The 12977-nt window shown below is 36.3% G+C and overlaps 1 long non-coding RNA gene across 1 annotated transcript in view; it reads left to right on the top strand.

The window, feature by feature from the left end:
• The window catches only part of LOC116179591, a 37832-nt gene extending 36803 nt beyond the window's left edge, over positions 1 to 1029 (top strand). Inside the window, exon 4 of the long non-coding RNA XR_004147002.1 lies at positions 825 to 1029. This is a non-coding gene — a long non-coding RNA (uncharacterized LOC116179591). The remainder of the gene's footprint in view (positions 1 to 824) is intronic.
• Positions 1030 to 12977: the final 11948 nt, after the last annotated feature.

Genomic DNA, 12977 nt, shown 5'->3' with positions numbered 1-12977 from the left:
GAGAATCGAACGGGAGAGAATTTACTTTGTAGGCGCGCTTACTGGTTTGCTACAGAAATTCTCAAAAAAGTGAGTGCATAGCAATTACCCCAAAGAACATCCCCAATCGTGAATTTTCCTTGGGAAAACTTATAGTGTGCGAATGTCCGGGGCGCGAACGCAAATGTTCGGACGATTTTCCGGTGCGAATTCAGTTCCTCATACTAAATGAAAATGTGCAAGCCTGGTGAAAAACTCAATATTTTGAGATACCTAGTTAGCGGAGAGTCAGTGACCTACCCGAATCTATCTTTTGCAGTCTGACTACATTTGAGGGTGTGCTTGTCTTTCTAAATAAACAAAAATATACGGACCCTAACTTCCTACAGATAGATAAATTTATACGGAAATTTGACTTTCTAGTAAAGGAGAGGAAAATTCAGTGTTTCTCGTTTATGATTTTTCTAGATAAAAAGTAGTTTCCCCTTAAATCTTGAAGGAACCATTCCGAAAATAAAAGAGTTTCCATCACTTTCTTTGCAGACACGCAGTAAAAATGTAGTTCAAGTTCAAAGGCAATTCGTCTTTATCTAAAACGAAATGATCCCCAGCAATAATTCAGCGGGCAATGAAAAAGTTTCGTTCTCTCCTCGTGTCTGATAATTCAATTATCCCATGTTGGGGGAAAAATAATAGGAGCGGCCACAAATCACCTTTAGCGATGTTCCTTGCATTCCGTATTACCCGCGCTCATTTATTTTGCTCGCAATGAAAAATTCTGATCGCACCTCTTCCAATAGACGAAGTTGACAATAAAAATATTAACGGCGTAATTACTGTTTCAGCAAATGGAAGAGGCAAGCATCGGGAATAGAAGATGCGCAAGTTTGACGGCTTTATTATGTGGTCGTACGGGACTGTTGGTATTAGTCTCCGGTTATGCTCTTTTGGGAGCTCTCCTCTTCAAAACATTGGAAGGTGGCGACGAGGGAAATCTCCCTTTTCATATACAACGTAGCAGAGAAGATTGCCTAAGAGAACTCTGGTTAATTACAGGTAAGTGCTTTATTATTTATTTTCCTTCGCTTTTTTTTCTGTCTGATTAATATCACTACGTATACGACGATAATGCTTTAATTTGTCTAATGTACCTACCTACATCTAATTCATTCGTGCGAGTAATTCATTTCTCCCGTTTTTTTGACAATTTGTTTCCGGGAACGTTGTTTGAACAACGAGCTACATTATTATGTTAGGTGTAATTAGGGTAATAAAGTTCTTTGTAACGCCACACATTTTTAATGTATAATCTAGCTAAATGTGGCCGAGTCTCTTTTTCTGCGTAGTTTTCACGTGCTAATTTAGTTAAAAGTGACGCTAATCAACGAATTTTACATGATATACCTATAGACGTGTTTTTCTTTAACAATGTGTACATTTTTCCCTTCAATTCTATACAATTATGTATTATATTTATCATCGGCATACTTATTATATACAGGATGGCACAACGAAAACGACTGAATTCAGTTTTGGAAAAAAACGCCGATTTACAAATTTACACCTTTGATCCAGTTAGGAGATTTTCTTAAAATGGAATCTACGTACGGAAAACTGAATCCAAGTCTCCTGACAGGATCCAATGCACGAATGTTATTTGCAATCAAATAAACCCTTTTATTTTATGGCATATTTTAAATTGACATTTTAATAGGTTTGAATGAGTAGGCTAAGACGCTCTTTAACCGTAAGGGTAGATAAAGTGATCATTTTAATCGTAAGGGTAGATAATGTGAAACAATTGATTGTGCATTCTAATGACATCTGTCATTCATATTTCAAATGGGACGCGTAGCACGATATAAAATGACGTCCAGAATATATCATGCTAACACTTTGAAAGTTCGCAAAGTTGGAATCATAATACCTTGAACGAGATGCTCCACTTTAAATTGAAATACACGTTACCTTATTTGTATAACGCCTATGCTATTTACTAGTCGTCCAAATTTGGAAAATCCGAGCACACTATCTGATTTTGGTTCGAGGAGAAAGAATTTTTTTTTGTTAAAGTGTTGAATTTGACACCAAGTGGTCTGAGAGGGTATGTACGATGCTCAATCTCTTTATTAATTTTTAGATTACCACGTTCTCTTCCGATTTAACGCGAGTTGAAATGCGAATTCTTCTCCCACGAACGAATTCGTTTTATGCATCTTGCACAACTAAACATGATGACCATTTTTTCGATGTAACCCGAAACGTTCGTCTTTGATTCGAAGAGGAGCGCCATTCCTACGTACAAAAAATTCACTGAATGGTAGAATGACCGATTTAATAAGTGACTTCCCGCTCCATATCTAAACGAAGAATCTTTCAATTTTAAACTTCGATTCGTGCGGTTGACACTCCCGTGGCCCAAAACCGAATGAATCTACTTTCCTCTTCCCTGACGCATCCCTACCCAATTGTTGATTAAACGACGCCTCAAAATGGCGCTTTGTTAACGAAATCGGCCATACTTAACCATTAGTTCATTTGATTCGTTAAACAGCTACCAATTACGCTAGCTCAGCTAGTACTTACAATCCCGCGTTAGTCCTACGTCAGTACGTTTGGTCACGTAGACCCGATTAAGATAATATAATCTACTCTAAGTGCCGGAGAGACTGGCGCCAAACCATTCCGGAGCTAATTTATAGGTCACGCAGGTCGAAGTCAATGACACAAACTTCGAAAAACCTAGATATACTAAAAATGTTGGACACGGGGTGTCAGTAGATCTTTTCAAGAGGCAACATATCTTATCAGAGCACCTTCAAGACTGTAAACTTTTTCAATATTCAAAAGTCGACGCATCCCTCACGTCGCGGAAAGTTAAGTTTCTGGATTTACACGTAGACTATAAAACAACCTGACACACCCATGGGAATGACATTTGTAAAATTTAATTCAGCTTCATATCTCCTATAGTCTAGCAGCTAGCCCATGTCACGTGTGCAGTTGTACGTCCCCTAAGTTTGGTTGCGGGGATTTGTTAAGCATCTATAGGAGTATTAAAAAACTTGGTGATATAGTCCAAATCATGGTCGTTTAGTCGCTTATTTAAAAATGGCAAGATTAGTTGTTTAAGCATATTATCCTCACACAATGGTTTAATTTTAATTTTTTAAAGAAAGTTTTACTGATTTTTTGAAGGCAAACAAGTTTTGTAATCAGGAATTATTTGGTAAATCCAAGTTTTTAAGATACATTAAGTGTTTTAATAAATGCACTTGGCGAAAGCTTGTTGATTTTATTGTAATTACAATATTGTTATGACTAATTTCATTAACTTACCCAGTAATCTAATTTGTGTCTGTAAGGTTTATGGCGTTATTCAATTCATAAGATGGCCGGTTGACCCCCCAAATGAATCTTCCTTGCGCAATATTGAGAAAATCCTAAATGCGGTGGTTTCTACTCAGAAATATCGGTGTAAAAAGCTCAATCCGGTAGGTAATAATGAGGATAAAAGTAAACCAGAAGTAAGAAGCCTAAAAATATTATTCAAAGTCAAAAGGTGTATGCGTAATTTTTTTTAACATACCGAAAATGGCCTTAGGACGTGTAAAATACGAGTACATCCGCAAATGCGTCATCGAAGTGTCGAAAGCAAAATAAACAACAGAAATAAATCAAAATCCCAAAAAGGCTGACAAAAATTGTCGTGTAACTGTAATGGCGTGTAATCTTCTGCAAGTAATGATCGAATCTCGTCTTTGTAAAAAGAAGTACGTGCGCCGAAAAAAATTAAACAAAACTCTGCACGACCTCCGTCGGCAAAACCAAGTACTATGTGAAAGAAACGTTTACTAAGATAATAACAAATTTACTACAGGAAAATTTACATCTAAACTAGTGGGGAAAATTACACATTAATAGTTCCTATTTGAAAACGAATTAATAATTAATATGACAGCCAGATCTTTACTTAATTCAAGAAGTTATTTTGGTTGCATAAAATTAGGCGTCCTTCAGAAAACTTTATATCATTTGAAAGTAAACATAGGAAATCCCTAGGTCTACTTCTACATGAATATCACTGTATAATGCCTCCTGTCATCACTGACAGATTGACATTAATCAAAAGTTTAACATGAAAATTGCAATTTTATATTAAAATACCATGTCGGGTAAAATTTAATACAAAACTCGTCAGTAAAATGGCATTACTTCACTCTGAAATTATAGTACTCGGCACAAATGGGGCCTCGTACCTCAATGTTCAGTGAAATTAAGTTGCTTTGTTTCCAGAACCACACTTTTTCCTCCGGAGAGGGGAACAGGAAAAGTAAAATCTGCTCTGGCGATAATGTCAAAATTTTGCACCTACTACTCAGTCGAACACTGAACTAATATTTTTTACCCAAAGTCGTCCTGAATCCTTCATTTTCATGCGTACTCTCTGTCAGGAAATTTTAGTTTGCATGACAGAGGCAGAGCAGACGTTTCTTGTTGCTTGTCTCTTTACCGGCCGCTCCTGCGGATACATTACTGGCGAGGAAATTTTGAAGTTCGAGGCTCCTTTGGGGGCGAGTACTTTAATTTCTGAAACAGGTAATGACATTTTACTGACAACTTTTGTATTAAATTTTACCCGAAATCGTCTTTTAATACAAAATTCCAATTTTTGTATATAACTTTTGATTAATGTCAATCTGCCAGTGATGACAGGAGTCTTTGTAGACATTTGGAAATGTCAAAAACGCGGCAAGAAAGTGACAAGCGGCAGGAAACGTAGTCTGCTTTGCCTCTCTCATAAAAACTAAAATTTCCTGACAGAAAGTAGGCATGAAAATGAAGGTTTCAGGACGGTTTTGGGTAAAAATAATGATTGGGCCTATGTTTCCGAGACGTTTTCAAATAATAATAATAATAATAACCATTTATTTACATTCTTGTAACAGAAACCTATAGCCTATGTATAAATGTAAATGTAAAAATTGTCCAAAATGAAAATAACTAAAATATCATTTGTAACGTCCTTAGGTGTAACGACTAAGTTAAAAACTTGTTGTCACTAAACCCCAAGGTGTACGTAGATAACGCTTTTTGAACCGATCACAAGTTGAGAGTGATAAAAAACAAAGAGTTAGGGTAGAGTATCCGTTAATATAAATAAATCTGTGATTCAAGAAATAGGGGCGTTAATTAAAATGAATTTTTTGGGGCTATGCTGATACTTTCTTACAGGGACGGTTTCCAATAGAAATCTTTATTGTGCGATTTTGCCACGATGTAATTTTTCCGGGACGCTTTCAAGTATGGATTCTATTATTATCCCGGAAGGTTCCCTAATAAGAATAATTAATGATCCTGCAATTTTCACCAAACGGTTTCCAAATAAAGATGATAATGAACTTTTTCAAATAACTACTAATGTGCAATATTCTTAAGAAGATAAGCAGATTGTGCAATTTTTTTGAACGGGTATAATTAACGTGAGGTCTTTCGGGACGTCGTGGACTAAGGATAATTAGTATCCTTTTTGTTTTTTTGATTGATTACGTTTAGTCTCTACAATTAATTTGTCAGATCTTGATGTTTTCTTTACATTATTGTGATTATTTTTAAGCCTTGGTCCATCTTGTTATTTTTGGCGACTTCCTAAGTTTTGAAAATTTCAATTCAAACCATCTTTTACGAACGTTTTTGGACTCTCATGTGAATCTTCTTGTATTACCATTTGTTAAAAAAAACTCTCCCGTAAGAATGATTTTTAGGATTTCCGAATTTTTTGAAATTTTGGGATCTTCATAATAACTGTTTTCCTTAGATTACTTTTAGTTATCCCTTGGTATTTTACAAGCTTCTTAATTATTAAAATATCTGATATTGGTTACAACAATAATTCTGAAGGCATTTGTGGGTTAAGGGTGTGTTTAAATAAACCCTTGATTTACCAGGTGAACGAATGAACCCTTATGCTGTTGACCCCAGGATAAGAACAGCATAAGTAATTAAGAACAAAGCTTTGCACGGTTTAAAACTTGATGATTGATACAGCATTGACAGAAAAACGGCAAACAACCCTTAAAGTTAATCTCATACCTCAATTTCGGCTAATATAGATCTAAAATGATGAAACGATCCCGCTACGACCCACACACTGCCATTTATAGGTTCTTTTGCTTTAAAAATGTATACAGCAATCAAATTTTGTCCATGAATTGGTAGTGATACATCTCGGTTTCGTACACGCAACGTGCGAGTAGAAAAAACCCGCCCTTAGGTCAAAAGTAAACGGGAAACGCGTTAAAAATTCAACTTAAATAAATTATTACCACTAAAGTGTATAAGCAACAAAGGGTTTTTCATGCGTTCATAAAATGAAAATATAACGGCGAGAGAGCTTAAACTGGGTTACGATAATCAGGACTAAATCCCATCGCTTTTATGCAAATAAAAATGAATGCACTAAACGTTTAACTTTGTTGTTAAATTGCGCATTTTAATTGTATTACTAGTTTTTTTTTTCTCTTTTTCTTTGTCAGTCGCGCAATGTAATTCCCATGTAACCTTGTTTGCGCCGTGCAACGTTTCCGACATTAACTCGAATTCTAAAACGGACAGTTCACTAACGGAAATTTACATGTCCAAAATTTAAATTCCTTCCATAAGCAAATGTTTCAATTACTACACCCTAAAAAAACGCGTTTAGTTTCATTTCATCATCAGAATAGCTTTGACGTGGTGCTCCTGGACTACTGATGAGAAGCTCATTTGCTTATGTACAGAAGCCCACCAACTTTTAGTTTTGTGCGCAATTATTAAGGAAGGTGCAGAATTTTTAATACAATTAATTTCAGATTGCCACAAAATTGTGTTCCATATATTATTAATGTCTCCAAAAGAAGTATTATGTGTACTTGTGTTATTCGAAAAAAATTGTTTTGGCTCAGAGGTTGATAGACTCAGACGAGTAACCAAACAACAATAAAAAAATCAAAAGGGTAGTGAATCGCGCTGCACATAAAATATTGCGAAATAGCAATGCTAACGTCTGACACAGAGGCAATCGGACATTAAAACTGTAATTAATACTCAATACGAATCAATACTTCCAATAACTTTACTAGCAAAGGCAACATTTTGATCGATCACGCATTATCCTTACAATCTCGGGTTATAAAAGCATAACCGTGACGTTAAATTCAATAAACTATAATAAATAAGGATTGAAGATGTGGTGGCAGAAATAATTAAGGGAAGGGAGGGGGTTAAACTCGGAGGATGCATTATCTCGCATATCTTCTGATGCACAGACCATAATATTTACTTTGCATACATACAGAGCGTTCGAGATAAGAGGGTCACCTCAATATCCCTTTTATTTGGCTGACGAAGATATTGTCATAAGTACTGACATGAATAGTGCTCTAGAAACAACGAATGTTCCAATTACTAACTAACACACTCAGTTATAACGCGTCAGATTTACTTACATTCACAATGATACCGTATAATAGGTCGGAAAAAATATTAAGACAAAATCCCCATCTCCGAGATAATCCCCTTCAGCTTAAGCTCTGCTTTGTAAAATTAATGATTCGGCAGGTATCTAATATTAAAAAATATCCCGGCATACACTTTTCCTTAAAGAGGTTTAAGGAGTCCTCGTTTAAATTACGATTAGGGTCGCTCTCTAATTAAAGGCAGGTAGAACCTCAAGTTCACTTCTTTAATTGACTTTTTTTAAGTTTAAATAATTTCAAAAGAAGGGAAGGAGTGTAATGGTCTTAGAGGTTGATTGTCTTCTGTCGCCCGTAGATAATTAAAACGTCACTTTTTGTTCGATACTTGGCTTCCGTTCTTGTCGAGCGGTATTGCTTTCTTTCAAAGTAAGCGTATTATAGGCGACGTGATTTTTATGAGAAACTTTCTTCGGGATTATGTCTGTTTTCCCACAGTTACTTTATTGTGGGTGAAATATGCCCGAGTATCGTTGTTCTGGTGAAAGTCCATTGTGGCTTGTGTTCAGCGGTTTTCTGTTGGAAATTCACTCCGTATTTTGAACAGTTTCGCTCCAAAGAAATAAATTTATTGTTTGAAAGTTACACAGACCGGCCAATTAAAAGCCTCCTATAAAATACCATCTTCTCGTCCATGCAGGTACATATATAATTGCAGCGTTTCTTGGATTAAAGCGAAACTGCGAAATTGCAATTAGGAAGTTCTAGGTTTTTGATTAGAATTAATTCTGGTACGGTAGCTCGAAATTTGAAATTGATTTTTTCAAATTTTGACATTTTTTGGATTTCAAGGGAGCAGGCATTACATTACATATGATAGAACATGTTCAGGGTGTGGAAATTTAGAGGGCCTATTTTCCAATGAATTATATTTGGTGGAATTGTTCGTAAGCGAGTAGTGGAATTATCAACCGTCCTTTCTGCGTGTTTAGAGCATTGTTTGCATAATGGGTTCCGGATGTCTGGAGTCGAGTTGTCTAGAGCCAAACTTCGTATTTTAAATGGTCTGATCTACTCCAAACCACTGAATAATCATCGGCATATTTCAGTACGTGAGATTTTATTTATTACCTTAGCTTTTATTTAAATGGTAGTGCAAAAATGATGGAAACAAATCAACAAGTACATAGGTATGCCTGTGCTTCATGGACAAGAAGTCACTTTGAGGGTGATAGTTAGTGAGAAAGTATAGTAGGGGCCCTTACGGGGAGGTTTCTGGGATGCATTCGGTCTTGGTCAACGAGATATTAGCTTTATTTCGAGCACCAAAGGCGAGATTAGTTCAGGATTTGGGTTAGCACAGCAAACAAAAATAAACTTGAGCATACAAAAAATCCAGTGGTGATTATGGGTATTTTGGTTTTTATTAGAACGTAAATTTTACCAATGCGAATTTCGTTAGTTACAATTAGAAGAGAAAAAAAACTTGCAGTGAATTAATTCTAACGTCACTTTCATCTACGCGGAAAAATATTGATAGCGGAAGTATTACCAGTTAACGTGCTCGTTGTGTAATCGTATTTCTGTCGCATAAAGGAGAGTCGCAGACGCTGTCAAGGACAAACGAATTAAGCGCGCCAGTAAGACTTCTCCTGTTTGAGACAATAAAAAAACCCGACATGCAGAATGAAGTCCGCCATCTTCCCGGCAGCGTCATCTATTTTACATACGTGAAGCGTGACAAAATAGCGCCTTATTCAGGTTGGAAAAACAATATTCATACAAAAGTCAGTCCATCTATGCATGTAAAAAAAGATTAATAAACAATTAACAAATCCAATATACACGAATAAGTTACCGCAAACTCCCTGATAGAGGGAGACTAAAGGAACAATCAGGAATAGGAGAAAACACAGTGAAGGAGTGGAAAATCATGAAGGAGAGTATTAAAAAGCTACAACGTGGAAACAGGTACAAGAACGGAAATGGAGGAAAAGGAATGGTGGGCCAGAGAGCGTACAGAAAAGACAAATAGATACAGAACAATGATGGAGAGATAAAGGAGGGACAACGAAAAAAAAAGATGACAAATAGAAGATTGGAAGCAGCACTTTATGAAGATACTATAAAGAAATCAAGAGAAAGAGGGTGGTGTGATAGAGGAATATGGAAGAGAGGAGGAGACGAGATATCAAGAGATTAAGCAGCAATTAAAGAGACTGAAGCAAGGGAAAGCGGCAGGGATGGACAAATAACGAAACGAGGCATGGATTTTGGCTACAGATGGTATCAGTTTATCAAGGAGAAGCTGATGGAACTAATAAACAATATATGAAAAGGGGAGGACTAACGGAAGGACTAATGGAATGAAGGGGTAATAATGCCGATTTGCAAAAAGAGAAAGGTACCTATTGTGTTGTATTTACAATTAATTAATAATAAATGTATAACAGTCTTGAAATAAATTGATTTATAACAGTTAAAATATTATTTATCACGCGCATATACACAATTTATTACAGCGCGAACTATTTATTACTTCGGCTTTGAAATTAGAACAGAATTAAAAACGAAAGGCTAGAAAGAGGAATAGAGGAGAAAAGGATGTTAGGGAAAACAAATGGGATTGAGAAAACGGAGAGGAACGATGGATTCTACATATGGGCTACACAGACTGATTGAAATAGATTTGGAAAAAAAGTGATAGCGCTTTTCATCATGGATATATAGGCGACTTTTGACATGGTAGAAAGGGAAAAAGTATGGGAAACGATGGAGGATAGAAACTTAGAAATGAATCAAGGGGCTATTTGGTCTGAAGTGTTGTGGGCAGTAAAATGACTGAGACAGGTATGTCCACCTATCCCAACCTTATTTAATTTAATCGTAGTGGGAAGAAGGAAGATATGGTTCCTGGCATACGCTGGTGACAGTAATATTGGCAAAACAGATGAAGAAAATGATCAAAAGATTGGTACTGGGAAAGGAAAGGAATGGAATTAAACGTCGAAAAATCGAAGATGATGATATTTGGGAAGAGGGGAGGAATGAAGCGGGAGGTAGAATGGAAGTGGAGGAAGAAAAGGGTGGAGAAAGTAAAAGAAATTAAATATTTATGATACCCGATGCATGAATTAAATAATGGGAAAAACGCACAAATAAGGGAATTAAGGAAAAAGGAGGAAGTGGCGTGTGGGCGGTAAAATGAGATTCGAGGAAAGGTGAGAAGAAGAAAAGTAATTTGGTTGGAACAAAGAAAGATATTATAAGAGAGCGGATACGGATGGGCAGACATTGAAAGGAGAGGAAAAATAAGGGAAAGGATGGGAAAAGAATTTACAAACAGAGAGAAACAAATACCAAGTTCAGCAAGAGAGAGAAATCCAGAACTCAATACGAAGTAAAAGCTACAAGGAGATGATAACGGAAGGGGTGTCAAAAGATCTCAGGGGGGGAAAGAAAAAATATATACATACCAACTTGTGACGTTGCTAAATGTCTATAATGACTACTGTCATCATTGACAGATTGACATTAATCAAAAGTTCCGTAAAATACGATTTTGGGTAAAATTTAATACAAAACTCGTCAATAAAATGATACTACTCAACTCGTAAATTAAAGGGGCCTCGTACTTCGGTATTCCCTCGCCAGCCATGTGTCATTTTCCTGACTTTTATATTTAGCTATTACTTTATTAGCATGACAAAGAAGTTCAATGGAAAGTTATTTCATTAAAACTAATTTGCCTTTCGTTGTTAGTTATATTTTCATATAAAATGATAAAGTGGAAGTATAATAAAGGAGCAAGTTTACATCTTCCTGCCATTTAACATAAAAAGAATATAACGCAGCAGGAAATGATTATTGTCAACACTGAGAGACGCGCTCCCGTTGAATTATTACACAGATCCGTCTCGCAAATATTGCAATAATCTAAATTGGTCAATTGCTTGCATATTTCAACGTTTCTACAACCTCGCTTTATTAAGTTATCTAAAACTGACGTTGATTTCACTAACCAACCGCGTTAACGAAGTACCTGACGCCGATTCCAAATGGGCGCATGCCTCGTCCGATTTGGGGCAAGTGATCCTTGCAATCCGCTTGTTGCATTGGTCGAATTTCTGCCCGCAAAATTTGCCAAGTTTCGACTCGCATTTGTAACACATGATTAGCCTTGATGCTAATTTCGGGAAGTTTACCAATAGAGCTAGCCCGAAAACAAAATGGATTTTCATCTTTTAATTTTGACATATTGAAATTTCTTACAGTGAATGACAGCCTCCTACTAAGTTTATTTCAACTCGAAGCCAAAATTTTCAGTGAGGAACCATGGGAACCTTAGTTAAGGTTGGTAATGATACGAAATTTCCCTAATGTAAGACCAAAGACAATGAATATGTACTAAGAATCATGCAAAAAATTATACAGGGTGCCATTTCGAATATTTTGAGTGGAAACATAAGTCACGTGATGGGTCATTCGAAAGCTTCCCCTTCACTCCTCCTTTCCTCACTCTTAACGTATCCTGACAGATGTCTACCCCCCTACCCTTCCACATGGTTTCCAGCTCTTGCGCTTTTCCTTTGGCCAACTTTGACGAATTCCTTATCTTCTTTGTGTCTGCTTTACTCCCTATCTTCAGGCGTTCATCTACTACTTTACTTCCTTTTTATAGTTTGTACGTCTCCTGTATACTTTCTTCGCGCATATATTACACCTTCTTCGTTTTCTATTCTGTTTACGTATGAATTTCTATGAATTTTTTACATGTTGCCCCCCTCCCCTTCTTGCCCGTAAAATTTCAGATATGTTGATGAAAATAATTTGTCATGGCACCAAATTGCATTTTCCTTTTACAAATTTTCTTTCTGTTTATAACAATTTTCCTTGGTTCCTTGGTCTGTCGATCTGTCGATCCGTTGGTCTGTCGGTGGAGTGGAAACCCACTTCCTGTGAATCAAAGCAATGCGTCAATTTGTTATGCAGTTTCGCTGATGAAATTGGTAATAAATAAATATTTTGCTCTACCAACATAACCAAAACTCCCTGGTAAGTTTGACGGCTCGTTTAAAGTGAATCTGGAAAGATGTATTACAATCCGGGATCCGAGTTTTTCGAACTTTAATGGCAGAACTTTGGTTTATTCACTGGATTAATTGACCAATATTCCGCAATAGAAAATGTCATAAAATTATCTTAGGGTTTTAACAATCAACAAAAGCACGAATGAATTGTCTTCAATCTTTTTACCGGTTGCCACTTTATTCAAAATTTATTAGCACGTCGCACAAACAAAATAGATGCACAAATTTGATTGATAAACTGGTCTTTTAGTAGTCCAACCGCTCCAATTATATCCGCAATGAGCGTTGTGCACCTTGGGCTCCAACGCTTTCATGGTAAAAATTTATATGAGCAGCCTTGGCTGAAATCCCGCCCAATCAAAAATAAAGACAAAAATAAAATAAAATAACAAAAAATAGATTCGCGCCGATAGTTTGGCTTACAATATACCCTATAAGTACTTATATACCCGCC

The sequence above is a fragment of the Photinus pyralis genome, unplaced genomic scaffold (genome assembly GCF_008802855.1).
Source record: "Photinus pyralis isolate 1611_PpyrPB1 unplaced genomic scaffold, Ppyr1.3 Ppyr1.4_LG8, whole genome shotgun sequence".
Lineage (NCBI taxonomy): Eukaryota > Metazoa > Arthropoda > Insecta > Coleoptera > Lampyridae > Photinus > Photinus pyralis.
This window is presented reverse-complemented; position numbering and strand designations above follow the sequence as displayed.